We start from the raw sequence: 17,084 nt of genomic DNA, 5'->3' as shown, positions 1-17,084 counted from the left end.
TCCTACATCTCTAACAAGGGCGAACCACGCCGGAAAATTTCGATGAACTTTCTCGGCCAATGCAGGGATCGAACACGTGACCTCCAGGCTAGTGAGCCAGCGTCTTACCCACTTAGCCACCGTGGCTCACGTTTAGAGGTTTGGGTAGTACAATTACAAAAAGACATTTACTGGATGCAGAGCCGAGATAGTCAAATGTTTCTTCTTTTTTTTTTAGTTTTACCCCTCCACCAACATGTCCTTCGAATTCAAAAATGTTTACCATATATATCTTTGCCTCAATGCCAAAGCCCAGAATCACACCGCCCCCAACCAACGATAATGCCCGTACCTTGGCTTTTCGAGCACGATAGGTACTGATCAGTGATGTGCATGTCTTTTTTAGAATTAAAGTGTTTGTGTTAAATTTACTTTGTCTTTTAGTCTATATGTATAGTTGTAATTGTGGACGTTAAACCCCATTTCTCTCTCACTCTCTATAGTTGTAATTGTTGTTAATCAATACCATAACAGCTGGGCAAAAAACGAAAACAACACAATGTTATACTACTTAAAGGGCATATAGATCTATTCTTTGGAACCTTAAAGTAGACGAACATCGGTCTAAAAGCGGGGGGGGGGAAGAGACAGAGACAGAGAGAGAAATGGGTTCAACGTCCACTCGACACAAACTAGGTCATTTCGGGACTAACATATGAATCTATTTTATTTCAATAATTCGCTTGCGCATAGGGGGTCTTTAGCCGTGGGAGGAAACCGGAGGACCCGGAGAAAACCCACGAGGTTGAACAGGCGATCCTCTCTCTTTCTCTCTCTCGCTCTCCCTTTAATTATTTGGATGGGTTCACAGAACGATCAATGTTGTTTATATTTGTGTATTCCATGCTGATCTAGGTGGATATACAGATATATTGAATGGTAGTTCATATCACGGACCCTGATCCCCTCCAGGCCGTACCGTATTGATCAGGGTAATTATGAGGCCTATTATTATTAATCAGATGGATATGGCGGTTATAAACCAGGCTTATTAGATCTGTGTTTACGACATGCTATTGTTAATCGATGACCCTTGTATATTAAGTACGGTGTGGCGATTGGTCTGCGGATAATTAGCTTCTATCAATTACCTCTGATCCTTCCAGAAGATTGCTCATGTTCCTAAAGCAACGACTGCCAGTTTTATAACATCTGGATGTTGCTAGTTTACTTCACAATTCCCGAACTTATATCTACGTACCGTTATCTACAGACACGTGAGCGTCCAATCGTAGGTTGTAACACAGCGACCTCCACGGAAACCTTGACATTGAACGAACCTTGACCTTTGCAATTCGATTATCACAGGTAGACATTTTGGCTTGAAAGCGCGAAACTTAGTATTCGCGACGATCGAGGAATCTGATAGGCTCACAAGCTGGGCTTGCACCCAATCGAAATTAGTGCCGAAATAAGCAGGGTATTACGCGAAGGCCTCGATAAGATGTACGCAGTTAAAGCGAGATCAAGCCTTCTATTGAAGATGAAGATTGCTGTGATATTGAGCCAGACTTTCGTAGAAATGAATCAGAACGTAGCAGTCGTTTCAGTACGCTACATAGATACATCAACAACACAGATGACAGACAAACAAACAACGGATAACGAATATGCTATTCTAGAATTCATTCATTATACAAGCATGCAAACAAACAAACAACGGATAACGAATATGTTATTCTAGAATTCATTCATTATACAAGCATGCAAACAAGCCACAGGCTATTTTAGAATGTCTACATAATACAAGCATGCAAACAAGCCATAGGCTATTTTAGAATGTCTACATAATACAAGCATGCAAACAAGCCGCGGATAACAAACATGTTCTTCTAGAATTCCTGCATAATACAAGCATGTTCTGCTCCTATGCTGGGCTAATGAAGACGGACATACGCCATACAGTGTGCTATGAGGAAAATTCCAACTGCCAAGGGATCTTTTACGTGCATTCCAATGTATACACGGGACCTAGGTTTTTCGTCTCATCCGAAGGACTAGACAGCTGTCCTTGTCAGGCCCCCCGTCCTACATCACTGACAAGGGGGAACCACGCCGGAAAATCTGAATGAAACTTCTCGGCCAATGCAGGGATCGAACACCCGACCTCCGGGCCTTTTTCAAAGAGCGTCACCCCAAGAAGAACAAGAAGAACAAAATGAGTAGCGGTGCGACCAGGGCCTGTTTCACGAAATTTTAACTAAGATAAAATCCAAATTTTAGTAATTTGATTGGACAATATTAGATTGATTTTAGTGCTTAGCCAATCAAAATTGAAGTATCTACTAAAATTTGGATTTTATCTTTAGTTAAAATTTCGTGAAACAGGGCCCAGTTCCTGGTCCAAAAACGTTTGCCCTCCTACTTTATACAAGCATGCAATCCAGATTAATGTGTTTCAATGTATTTGTACATATTGTATTTTATTGTATTATATAAGTAAGCGCATGCGAACCGCACTACACGTAAAACAAACCCACTTTCGCTTTTTCGTTTCGTTTTTGTTTTAGTTCTTTTTCTTTATTTAGCATAAATGTTCAACCTACTTCACTTTATTGTACTCCCACTTTCACCGATTCAAATTAAATACCATACCAGGAAGCAACATTCATAACGATTTTGTTTGTTTTCGTATCCATTAGTCTGTACTCGTGTGTGATTAAATGTAATTATATTGAATAAAATATCGTTTAAAGCAAAACAAAACCGATAAGACAAACCCAAGGACAAGACAAACTACCCAGACATTGCAAGAAATAAACAACAGTTTTACTAGGACGGGGGAGGGGGGTGCGTTGGATCATAAGGTCTGGCATTGAGTCAATTGGCGTGGTCCCGATTCCCCGCTTGTGCGTGACAGGGAGTAGATCGTCCGTCAAACCTCTTGGGTTTTATCTGGGTCCTCCGGTTTCCTCACATCGCGCAAGCGATTTATTGAAATAAAATTGAAACATGTTAGCCCTGGAATGACCTAGTTTGTGTCGAGTGGACTTTAATCCCCTCCCTCTCTCTCTCTCTCTATCTCTCTCTCTCTCTCTCTCACCTAGGACGTTACTGATGCGTCAGGATCTACTTTGTTTCAGCATTTAGCTTTAAAGTAGATTTGAAACAAACATATACCATACTAACTGTAAATGAAAAAAACAAATTTATGATTTTAACAGATTGTTTTTGTTTTTAATTGTGTCATCTCAGACAACATTCATTGTGTATGTCCCCGTCTGACCGGGGTGGCCTCGTCACTGCGCTTTTGCGACCAGAAAATGCACAAGGTCGCCGGCAAACGTGAACACAACGCGAGAAAATGTCTAAAATAGTCGCGCTCTTACAGCTTTCAAGTTCAGATCGCATGTTCAAAACAAACGCCTGACTCGGCGATCATTGGCGACCATTGATACCACAGCACGATTTCTAGCGTTTCCAACACGCTTTTACCACGCTTATGGCGATGTTGACGTGCTCTGAGACCATTTTCCGTCGCCGTAGCAGCACAGTAAGGACGCCACCACAGTCTGGCGGGGTATAAAGAAACTGGATATTTTTAGGTGTTTCTTACGATTTTATCGATGGTTTTAAACCGTTATAGGTTGTCTAAATAGCGTATTGATTACAATAAAACCGAGCTCGCGAGTGGTGAAAGAAGGCTTTCGCATCATTAGTGTTGGGCAGTTTGACTTTTTACGTGACTAAAACCAAAACAAAACCACCGCCAAAAGTCGCGAAGAAAATAATTCCAAATTTAATTACAGTGGTGACCGTTCCATTATATAGTCGTATTAACTTAGCTGTAGTATAGAAAGTCAATATCCAACGTATTTCAATTAACCCTAATCGTTACAAATATCATATCACGGAACCATTTCACCACCATAGGGCATTTAGTGATTTGACGGTAGGTAGATCTCATCACTCGAACCCTAACCCCCGCCCCCCCTCACCACCACACTTTACTATTTTGATCATGTCCAATTCAAGTACGTAGTAGTAGTTTTTAACTATTATAGTGAGAACTGCCAACTCGTTATCTAATCTCCCATAATGTATCTTTAAGCGTTATGGAATCACTTACAAACTACAATATTGTGAAAGTTAAAATCTGATTAAAACACGGATCATATTTTGTTTCGTTTTTTATAGTTAAAAATTACGTTTTATTTGTCTTTACTGCACTGTGATCTGGAAGAGTTGTTATAAGACCCGCGTTCTGCATGATGTGAGGTATTGACCAATGAAATCATCTTTTAACGAGAGTTTTTGGTGCGAGGTGCACGGAACTGTGGGTAACTCAGTAGAAACATCAACGCTGATTGGTTAATCAAATGTCTGACGTCATACGGTCAAAAGCCGCTCGTATGACCTCTGACGCGACCTCCCACTACAATCGGTTAGATCTCTATATAGTAGAGTTCATCGAAATTTAAGTATAATAAAACGAAACGAAATATAGATCAGACTGACATTTTGGCCGAACAAAGGGGTTGGATGGCTGAATGGTTAGCGTGCGCGCGCTGTATCATAAAGTCTGTCATTGAGTCGACTGGCGTGGTTTCGAATCCCCGGTTGTACGTGGCAAGGAGTAGGGTCGCCTGTCCAGCCTCGTGGGTTTTCTCCGGGTCCTCCGGTTTCCTCCCACTGCTAAAGACCCCTACGAGCAAGCGAATTATTGAAATAAAATTAAACCATATGTTAGTCCCGAAATGACCTAGTTTGTGTCGAGTGGACGTTAAACCCCATTTCTCTCTCTCTCTATTTTGGCCGAACAACGACGTTTCTGCACACTCTTTATCGGATGCCACACGCTAAGGGCTATAATGTAAACGAATACACGAACATACAGTTCTTCGTAGTTTCGTCATATCCGAACGATCAGTTGTTTTTCCTGGCCACACCCTCCATCCAGCCCAACGGACAAGGGAAAAGGCTGCAATAGAACCAGGGACCTTCGTGTCAGTGAGTCAGAGATATATTCCTTTTCATCCACCTTCTGGTCAGTGAGTCAGATATATATTCCTATACATCCACCGTGGCTCTACATAAGACACCAACACAAATATTAAAAAACAAATACAAAACAATTATAGATTTTGTTATTTTACATTTAACACTTATTTCTTTTCTAGGGTGGGGGGTGGGGGTGGTTAGCACGCGCGCGTTGCATCATAAGGCCTGTCATTGGGTCAACTTGCGTGGTTTCGAATCCCCGGTTGTACGTGACAAGCAGTAGGGTCGCCTGTCCAACCTCGTGGGTCTTCTCCGGGTCCCCCGGTGTTTCTTTCTACTGCTAAAGACCCCTAGGTATTGGAATAACATTAAAGTAGACCATATGTTAGTCCCGAAATGACCTAGTTTGTGTCGGTCGAGTGGACTTTAAACCCCATTTCTCTCTCTCTTTATTTCTTTTAGGGTCCCGGCATTAATGGCATTTAAAACTCAGCTAACCCAAATAAAGTGTTTCTTTAACGGATAAAGGAAGTGAGAAGATTTTTATTTAATCATCTTTATCCACACAAACAGTCTTCACTCAATATTCTAACAGAGCGGATAACTTGATTGAACGCAAGGAGTGGATTTTCTATTAACTAGATTTGCAACGAATCACTACGGAGTAAATCGTTCACCAGTTTGGCGGAGGAATGAGATAACCGTTGTGATAATGTCGATCTATCAATACCCGGGACTACTAGAATATTCATGATCGCTTTGATTCTGATAAATGAATTAAGTGTTTTTTAGGGAGAGAGAGATAGAGAGAAAGGGAGATAGATAGAGAGAGAGGGGGAGAGAGAGAGAGTGAGGTGGGTGTAACGCCCACTTGACACAAACTAAGTAATTTCGAGAATAATTCACGTACAACCGGGTAATCGAAACCAGAGAGAGAGAGAGAGAGAAAGAGAAAGAGAGATGGAGATGTGTGTAACGCCCGCTTGAAACAAACTAGGTAATTTCGGGACTTATTCGCGTACAACCGGGTAATCGAAACGTACAACTGACGTGTAATTTCCCTTTTTGATGGTCCGAACTCTATATTATTAAAACTTCATTGCTGGAGTTCAAATGGGACAAAGCACCGAGGCCCAACCCATGTACACGTTGATATGCACGTAGAAGAACACTTGAGAGTTGGAATTAAAATGCCAGCACAGGTCAAATTTAACCCGTAACACCTTGCATGACGCATGTCCCTCTTCATTACACTGGATGCTATAGGACACCAAACCCCATTTTATTCATTCATTCATTTCTGCAGTTTAGTCTTTTGCTTGAAATCCCGACAGCAGAACAAAACAAGCGTCATGATAATCTTGTCTGAATTTAAAGTTGTTTTGAAAATCTTGAACGATATCCATGTCCAAATTAAACCATCACATCATACGGAGTTGTAACTTTTTTGAAAATCTTGAATGAGAACAGTATTTAAACATACATTATGCAAGAGCTAAATCTGATTATTGCAAGTCTTAATTTAGGCTTCAAATGTTATAGAAATTATAAATTAGATCTTTATTTAAACAACAAGCCCAAAATCAACTCTGTAGACCCACGGATGGCTCGGCTACAGCTCGGATTTAAATAGGATTTCACTTATTGATTAAATCAAATATGGCGCACCCTGATGAGAATACGTCGGTTAGATCGAGGTTAAATGAAAGAGTGCACTTAGCGAGGACGCTGTAGAGCGTTTCCGCATGCCACTGAAAACTTTACTTGATAATCGAGATATGTAGGTGGAGTCAACGCCTGTCAATCAAACGATCGGCCAAGGTTAAGGCACATTTCACTACCATTTCTAGTCAAATATTAAAACGATGATAACTATGTTCAGAATAAAGTAATTTGACTGAAAATTTCAATATATTCTTCTTTCATCATCTACTTTTGAACTGTTATAGCAAGAATGGCCAACTCTCTATAAAAATCTCCCATAATGTATCTTTAATACAAACTTTTACACTGATATTCAGGTAGATATAATACTTGTTAAATACTCCTTGTAAAATAGTCCTATGGAAAAAGTGTAAGTTTTGCGGGATTCTATAGAATTCTACAGAAATACTAATTCTGTAGATTTATAATGCATGTTACTAGATCCGAAATAATTAAGTACAGTTTTACAGGGGATCTGTAGGCTAGACGAATTTGTGCTAAAATGTAATTTATCCCATAAAATTCGACAAGAAATGAAATGAAATGGGGTTTAACGTCCTACTGTTCTGCTCCTATGCTGGGCTAATGAAGACGGTCATTCGCCATACGGTGTGCTATCAGGGAAATTTTGCCCGTGCAGCGGCCCTATCGCCTACTCTTATATCGAATTTCAACTGCCAAGGGATGTTTTACGTGCATTCCAATGTATACACGGGACCTCGGTTTTTCGTCTCACCCGAAGGACTAGACAGCTGTCCTTGTCAGGCCCTCCGTCCTGCATCACTGACAAGGGGGAACCACTCCGGAAAGTCTGGATGAACTTTCTCGGCCAATGCAGGGATCGAACAACCGACCTCCAGGCTAGCGAGCTAAAATTCGACAAAATACAATAAGAAACTATTGAAAACTGTAGTTCTCCAAGAACTTTAAGAAACTATTGAAAACTGTAGTTCTCCAACTACTTTAAGAAACTATTGAAAACTGTAGTTCTCCAAATCCCAACTAAAGAATACTGTAGAAGTTTCTTAAACATATTCCCATTAATCTGTAGTAAAGCCTATAGTATTTTTTTTGTCCTGTAGAATATACATGAACTGTATGTCCTATCGTAAAGAGAGAGGGGGAGAGGGAGAGAGAGAGAGGTAGAGAGAGGGGAGGTGGTTAACGTGCACTCGATACAAACTAGGTAATTTCGGGACTAACACATATTTCAATTTTATATTAATAATTCGTTGCGCGTAGGGGTCTTTAGCAGTGTGAGGAAACCGGAGGACCCAGAGAAAACCCCCGAGGTTGGACAGGCGACTCTACTTCTTGTCACGTACAACCGCGGAATCGAAACCACGGCAGTTGACTTAATGACAGACCTTATGACACAGCGCGCACGCGCTAACCATTCGGCCATCCAACCCCCATGATGAAAACAAATCAATAGGTGAAATGAACTGAACTGGTGTATAAGCTCCTATTTTCTGTACCGACTGGACTAATGATGACAGACATACGCTATTTTATTAGAACACAATTTTTATGGGAAACAATCACTGGTTTATTCTAAAAGCACGACGTTTCGACAAGTATCCTCTTATCGTTATCAAGCACAATGACATTTCATAAACTTCAGATGAATATATAAGAGTGGACATGGTGAAACCATATAATAAGATAAAATAACAATAACAATAAAGATAAAGGATTAAACAAGTTAGACATAAGATAAGTAGGGTAGTTAATTAGACAATCAACAACAAATGGAAAACATTTAGCTAATTATGAAGACCATCAAAGGGGGCCGTTGGATGCTGTTATGTTGTTTCAATGAGGTAATAGGGATGAAACCATTTACTAAGTTATGGATAACACTTATAATAAATTAATGTAGGCATTGCATAGTCCATTAACAGAAGGCTAAATAAACAGGATAGGTGATAATATGTATGGTAGATGAGCAAGTGGTTATGACAATGAAAAAATTATGAGTGTGAAAGCTCAAAAAAAGAAATGACAAATGAAGTTAATAGCCTAATAAGTTAAACAGTCCAGAAAAAAAGCCATAGGTTGGAAACATATTGTAATAAATGGGGTGATAAAGGGGGGGGGCACTTAAAGATTATACGCTATTTTATTTTAATTCATATAATATAAGATGTTACTGTTTCAACGCTTTCTTTGCGAAACAAATAACCCTTTTCCGGCAGTTAATTGAACTAAACAAAACAAAATTTTGATTTTTACCAGAAACATCATATTGAACGTTTACAAAAACGCACTGGCCGAAATGAATTCAACTGCAAATAATTGAACTACAAAAACAATCTGATTTTTACCAGAAACGTCATATTTAACGTTTACAAAAACGCACTGGTGGAAATGAATTTAACTAAAAATAATTGAACTAAACAAAAATCAGATTTTTACCAGAAACGTTATATTTAATGTTTACAGAAACGCACTGGCGGGAATGAATTCAACTGGAGCTTAGGTCCTACTTTGCTGTATCAACCAGGATAATTAATACTGTCGCACTGGTGGAAACAATCTGATTGGTATTCAGGATTGCAAACTATAAGCTACCAGACGTTATAATTTGTCATTAGCATGAATACATTTAAGATATTTCAATCAACAAAGAAGGAAGTCTTTTTTGTGTAAATGTTGGAATAGCTAATGACGTCTTCTAGAAACACTTCTTTCGCTAATCTGAATGTAGGCCAAACTATTTTAAAATTCAAAAACAGGAATATAATTTGAAATTCTGTACTAAGATAAGAAGGGTGGAAATCGTTGCTTTCAGATTTGCCGTGAGTTATTACCTAATTACACGCGTTTGAAATAACTCCCAGATGTTTAACTAATAAACACCAAGATTGATATTTTAATCAGTAAAACTTGCAGAACTTAAGAACATATTAAACTTGCAGTGCATGTCAGTCTGACACGACCAAGTGACCAATCTACATAATTATACAGTAATCAGTCACCGTATATGGATGGCCCTGGTCTTTGCTTTGGAACATCGGCGGTTCTGTATTTTTGTTTTGTAAGATTGATGATGCTATTGTGGTTTTGTTTTTGTAAGTGAATAAGTGTTTTACAGATCGGTGGAACTATTTGTTTTGAGGCGGTATTATGTTTGTTTATGTCAGGTTAACTATTGTATCTGCAAGAGGGGGTTGGGTGGCCGAATGGTTAGCACGTGCGCGCTGTATCATAAGGCCTGTCATTGAGTCAACTGGCGTGGTTTCGAATCCCCGGTTGTTCGTGACAAGGAGTAGAGTCGCCTGTCCGACCTCATGGGTTTTCTCCGGATCCTTCGGTTTCCTCCCACTGCTAAAGACCCATACGCGCAAGCGAATTATTAATATAAGATTGAAATATGTGTTAGTCCCGAAATTACCTAGTTTGTGTGTGTGTGTGTCTCTCTCTCTCTCTTTCTCTCTCTCGTGTCTGTAAGGCCGGGGATACTATATTCTTAATGGTAGCTGTACTAATGTTATCTACACTTGTCAATCTATCCTATTACGATTAGTGCAGTTAGTTCACTCGCTCTTTCACAGGCAGCTGTGGAGGGGGTTGGATGGCCGAATGGTTAGGGCGTGCGTGTTGTATCATAAGATTGCGATTCCCCGATTGTACGTGACAAGGGATAGGGTCGCCTGTTCAAGCTTGTGGGTTTTCTCTGGGTCCTCCGGTTTCCTGCCACTAATAGTCCCGAAATGACCTAGTTTGTGTGGAGTGGACGTTAAACCACATATATCTCTCTTAGTATTGACAATGCTTGTCGTCCAATGGACAACGTATAGTCGTTTGGACCGGACAAAAAACGATGTTCCGTGTACACATCGGCGTGCACGTAAAAGATCCCTTGGTAGATGGAATCCGGTATACTAGAAGGCTGTAGCGCCGCTGCCCAGGACAAATTTTTGACGTATATCCATCTTTATTAGCCCAGTCGGAGCAAAACAGTAGGACGTTAAACCCAATTTCATTTTTTAACCCAATACTATTATAGCACATATGGACTCATCATATTATATGTCCAAATACCAATAGATGTAATAGTACAACACAATTAACTAACGCACGCTGAACGAATTCTGTTATATATTTAATAAGCTGCATCCATTATTCGTAAGCTCATTCTATTAGTTCTTAATCTTTAACCAACCTTATATAATTCTATTACCCAGACTTATCCACAGGGTATTAACCTATTTATACACAGTACAGATTGCTATTTCCATACACGTGTAGTGGAAAATAATTTATCAAATTAAATTCTTATATAATACGGATTATTATTTTTTTTTATTATTTCGTTCCACTTTTTTATTCCGACATTTCTATTACTAATAATCCGTCATTGTCAGACGATTAACAATAATAGAATTATCAGTACATGATGTGGGATTACTTTTCCGATGATATCGCTTAAACATACATTATGCAAGAGCTACACCTGCCTATTGCAGGTCTTGCTTTAGGCCTGAAGTGTTATCTAAATTATTAAGTAGACATTAATTACCTTATCTAGACCACAATCGACCCTCGATGTCATCGCTAGCCTGCGATATTTACAGGATTAGGATCCGATTTGCTGCTCAACTTTCATTCATGATTAAATCATGAAATGGATAATCGAGACTATGTTTTTTTTATCGTACCCACTTTAGTAATGATGATCGAGTCTAGGTCAAAAATTCAATTGCTAAATTCTCGGTTTAGAGTAGATCAATTTGATTGAAATTTAATTTTGAATCTGTCAATTATTATGTGAAGCATGGTTTTGTGTCGGCGATATCACTTAATCGTGGAAGTGGACGTTAAAGAGAGAGAAAAATGGGGTTTAACGTCCACTCGACACAAACTATGTCATTTCGGAACTAACACATGATTTAATTTTAATTAAATAATTTGATTGCGCGTCGGGGCCATTAGCAATGGGAGGAAACCGGAGGACCCGGAGAAAACCCACGAGGTTTGACAGGCGACCCTACTCCTTCGGCCATCCACCCCCGGAAGTGGACGTTAAAATCCTTATACATAAATATGCTTTACCAACTAATAAATAATTGTTTAGTGAAGGTCAAGACTGAAACTCAAATAATTCATTGAAAAAATAAACCAGCTAATTGAAATTTAGCTCAGCCAATGTGATGTGCACTTTTCTATTACTGCTGGAGAGATGTTCCGTATGCTTGGGGATTTATTTTTCTGCAAATCGTATATGACACGCAAGCCTAATTTCATCCATAGTCTTTGCATTACTGCAGCTGATCGTTAATCTGTATTAACGGGTATTTGTGACAAATCTATTTAGTTTTATTTTTTCTTTGGTACGTGGAGCTTGACGTCCGCTTCCACAGACAAGTATTTATGGATTCCCAGGTACCGCTTTCCAATGTTTGTGGCGAGAGATCTGATTCACAGCGAAAGTAAATGTGCAAAGACTTGCCGGATTTCATATTTTACTGGCAAGCAAAGATCTTTTGTGGGGCCACGGTGGCTCATTGGGAAAGGTGCTAGCTCGCTAACCAAATGGTCCCTGTGTTGGTCGATAAAGGTCTGTGGGAACTGTCAGTGATGCAGGACGGAACACTTGGCAAGGAACGGTGTATAGTGAGGTCCCGTGTACACGTTGGCGTGCACGTTAAAGAACTCTTGGTAGTTGAGGTCTCGTGTACACGTTGGCGTGCACGGTAAATTACCCTTGGCAGTAGACGGAAACGCCACTGACCCGACAAAATAGCGCATGACATATGTATCCCGGTTGGTGCGTAGTACGTTAATCGCCATTTCATTTCTGGGTCGACATTTATAAGCCGGCTTAGTTGTTTGGATGGCCGAATGGTTAGCGCGTGCGCGTTGAATCACAAGGTCTGTCATTGAGTCAACTGGTGTGATTTCGATTTCCCGGTTGTACCTGGCAAGGAGTAGGGTGGCCTGTCTAACCTCGTCGGTTTTCTCCTGGTTCCCACTACTAAAGACCCCTGCGCGCAAGCGAATTATTGAAATAAAATTAAACCACATATTATTATGTTAGTCCCGAAATGACCTAGTTTGTGTCGAGTGGACGTTAAGCCCCATTTCTCTCTCTCTCTCTCTCTCTCAGTCAGCTCTTTCAACGCCTTCAACCATCCTCTAATTCAATTTGACGGACGCGTTACAAGTTTTATGTTTCATCATTATATCCTGAAAAGGGAGCTCAGACTCAGACATGTCTATTATTGAAAAAAGCCCACAAATCATTAATATCGATAGAGATGTTCTTTTATGAGTTGTTCATGTAGCTTACGGGTCTGGATTTACGGTGGTATTGACATTCAATCGTCATAGGAGCTGAACCTCACTGATTTCTTTTAGGTCAGTTGACGTATTAGATTGTCAATTTAGCTAGCAGTAATGGGCTATTCACATTATATTACAACTTTATGGGATACGAGAGTCTGATCCGTCTTCTTAGTTTAAAGGAGGTCAATCTGGATTCTTTGGAACCTAAAATGGAATAAAATATAAACGGAACGTATAAACTGATTTACATTCAATTTTTAAAACTTTTATTTTAATTTCTAATTAGGTATGTTCGTCAATATACGTGAGTATATTCCAAATTGAACGACAGTCTCATGACTGGTCTAGTCTAGTCTAGCTATATAGTCTATACCAAGAGTACAGTTTGACATTTCGCTGACGATTTGCCTGGTTCATGAAGTTTACATTTTGGTGCTAAGGAGTCGATAGTCAATTTGCGTTTCATTGTGCTCTGCCCGGGTCTTCTCACGCATGCGCTGTAAATCTTTAACTAAAGATATTTACATTTAGTACAAAGTTAGAAATTCAGCTTCCGTTTTCTTTTGACGCATGAGCTGTAAACCATAAGGATGTAGCTGAGTTTTATAGTTTTCTGCTCTAACTAAAGATATTTACTTTTAGTAATAAGTTAGACAGTCAGCTTCCGTTTTCTTTTGACGCATGCACTGTAAACCATGACAGATTTTGTGGTAATGGACGGTTTCCTGCTTCAGAAATGAAATATGGTTTAACGTCCTACTGTTCTGCTCCTAAACTCGGCTAATGAAGACGGGCATACGCCATACAGTGTGCTATGAGGGAAATTTTGCCCGGGCAGCGGCGCTACGACCTACTCTTTTATCGAATTCCAACTGTCAAGGGATCTTTTACGTGCACGCCAATGTGTACACGGAACCTCGGTTTTTCGTCCCATCCGAACGACTAGACAGCTGTCCTTGTCATTTCCTCCGTCCTGCATCACTGACAAGGGGAAACCACACCTCAAAATCCGGATGAACTTTCTCGGCCAATGCAGGGATCGAACACCCGACCTCCAGGCTAGCCAGCCTGCGTCTTACTCACTTAGCCACGTGATCCCCTTCCTGCTTCAGCTAAAGACAGTATTGACGTTAAACTCACTACCACGACACTCTTGCAATCCATCTTTAAAACTTAATAACAAATATCCATGTCTCAGTTGGTTGATCTGATCTCCAAGCTTACAAATTTGGCCAATTTTCGGATCACGAAACATGTTTGATTGGGCCATTTCCTATAAATTGGCGGGAATGGTCTTAAATCACCACATACTGAGGTTCTGATAACAAGATTCAAATGTATCACTTTCACTATTCGTATCTTAATCTAATTGATTTAATCATTGCTTTAAATGTACTTTTATGGGGTTTGAAAAATATTGCAAGGGAATAAATAGAATGATTCCTTTGCTCGTCATATGTTGCAAAAATGCAACATATCTAACTATCCATTATCAGTTATCAAGTATTTATGGATAACAATTACTATGGTTTATTACACCGTGACGTTTCAGCGCGATTTCACAATTCGTTATCAAGCATATCAACACTTATATTTATTATTATATGCTTGTGAAATCGCGTTGAAACGTCGGAATGTAATAAACTATAGTATACAGGTCACAATTCTATGGAATACAATTACTGCTTTTTACTGAGCGACGTTTCGACTAGGCTTCTCTAGTCATTATCAAGCTATAGAATTGTGACCTGTATACTCTAGTTCAATTACTAAATGCCATTGAAACAGTTTAAACTATAGTAATTGTTATCCATAAATAGAGAATCTCTTCCGACCCTTTTTTGATATAAAAAAAATATCAACACAAGTCGATAATGTAGAAAAGAACGAGACTGTATCACCCAACCCTTTCTTCCACGCACAAATAAAAAAATATCATTTATGTAAAGCGATAGATTTCACTCAGTAGAACATGAAAGTTATCACACAAGCGATATCAACTGTAGAATGTGTTATTGGACGATAATAGTGTTTTTATTCAGTATGTGTACAGTACTAAAAGCTATTCAAAGAATAACTATCAATTATATATCTAAAGAAACTATGTTGTTCTTGCTAAATGTTATTCAAAGAATGACTATCGATTATATAGGCTACCTAAACAAACTATGTTGTTATTGCTAAATGCTATTCAAAGAATAACTATCGATTATATATTTATACAAACTATATTGTTATTGCTAAATGCTATTCAAGGAATAACTATCAATTATATATCTAAACAAACTATTTTGTTATTGCTAAATGCTATTCAAAGAATAACTATCGATTATATATCTAAAGAAACTATATTGTTATTGCTAAATGCTATTCAAGGAATAACTATCGATTATATATCTAAACAAACTATATTGTTATTGCTAAATGCTATTCAAAGAATAACTATCGATTGTATACCTAAACAAACTATATTGTTATTGCTAAATGATATTCAAAGAATAACTATCGATTATATATCTAAAGAAACTATATTCTTATTGCTAAATGCTATTCAAGGAATAACTATCGATTATATATCTAAACACACTATATTGTTATTGCTAAACAGAACTTATCTTACAAGTTCTGATCTACAAATATCGCCATTACAAGGTGAATGAGATAGCTACAAAAAATCCCTAGCAATTATTTTAAATAATTGTAATCCAAGCACCGTCCAATATCACCTCCAGGATTTACAGTGTACATGTCTGAAAATCAATGCTGTATCAGTTTAAACATGTGATCTAAAGTAAAATGTAGAAGATCGAACGTAAAAGATAAATTGCTTGTCTGAAAGGGATATTTCCTTATTGAGGGGTATCGGGATTCAAACTGCCGAATTCCAACACTGCTCCATAATGAAAAGGCAATTCTTATGTGAAAGGGATATTTTCTTATGGTCGTGTATCGGCTACAAAATTAAAGATGAATTATTCAAGAGCTATATCTGCCTATTGTAGGTCTTTCTTTAGGCCTTAAATTATCAATTAGACATTTATTAACCTGGCAAGACCATAATCAACTCTCTAAGCCATTGGATGCTCTTGATTGTCAAAGGGTTTAAAAATGATTGGCAGTTCATGATTTTATTTAAAAAATGAATAACCTAGCCTTTGTTTACTATCGCAAAAAGGGTACTTATTAGAGTCTTACCAGTTGTTCCTACTTTTAGTAGCCGCGTATAGTATAGAGACTAATTATTAGACAGAGATCGTTCTTATATTAATATTTAAAATACAGATGTGACGTCATCATTTGATGTTAGCAGAAATGACAAATCGAGAATACACTGTTCATTCAATGGCGATCACTCCGTTCAGAATGAAGTAATTTGACTGAAAACTTCAATATATTCCTTTTTCATTAGCTCTTTATCTAAATCTCACATAATGGATGTTTAATGAACAATCCCAAGTCATGTCGGATAATTCCACGGATAAAAACTTGACAAGTATCAATTTCAGAAACCCGAGACTGATCAAAATATACAATCCCACCGATGGCTTAATTGGTGAACAAAGAAATCAATTCCAGGTTTATAAAATAAATTCATCGAATTCATGAATAAATCTGTTGAAATATAAACGGTAGAAGACTCCACGGTATTCATTATTATGCTTTCCTGTGACCCATTGCAATTTCCTACGAATTGTGGAGAACTTCAACCAAGGACACCGTCCTGTAGAACATTCACAAGGATGTACAGTAGAATCTGCATTAAGCAGCCACCCAAGGGAATTTTCACAACTGACCGCTTAACGGGAGTGGCCTCTTAATAAAATCTCGTTGCTTTTTGTGCTGACATAAATTAAATATTACGCTTGGATGCATTGGAAGCGGTAAATTTGACCGTCGCTGAATCTTGCGCCGAACGAAAATTCTTTACTCAAATTTCGGACATAACTTCTGTAAACTTGTCATTTTGTACCAACCTTCGATACTACTGTCTACCATTGTGATGCATTCGATACTATTTATCCATTTTTGTGAAGAAAATCGATGAATTCATTTTATTTTATCAAAAAAGCACATGAACAAAAAACATCGCTAGTTTTATCGAAAACGGG

The 17,084-nt window shown here is 38.5% G+C and overlaps 1 protein-coding gene across 1 annotated transcript in view; it reads left to right on the top strand.

Moving 5' to 3' along the window:
- The window catches only part of LOC126824936 (uncharacterized), a 90,190-nt gene that overhangs the window by 4,442 nt on the left and 68,664 nt on the right, over window positions 1-17,084 (top strand). The window lies entirely within an intron of this gene.

Source organism: Patella vulgata, chromosome 6, assembly GCF_932274485.2.
Source record: "Patella vulgata chromosome 6, xgPatVulg1.2, whole genome shotgun sequence".
In the NCBI taxonomy this organism is placed as follows: domain Eukaryota; kingdom Metazoa; phylum Mollusca; class Gastropoda; family Patellidae; genus Patella; species Patella vulgata.
Note: the sequence above shows the minus strand (reverse complement) of the source record. Positions and strands in the feature narration are given on the sequence as shown.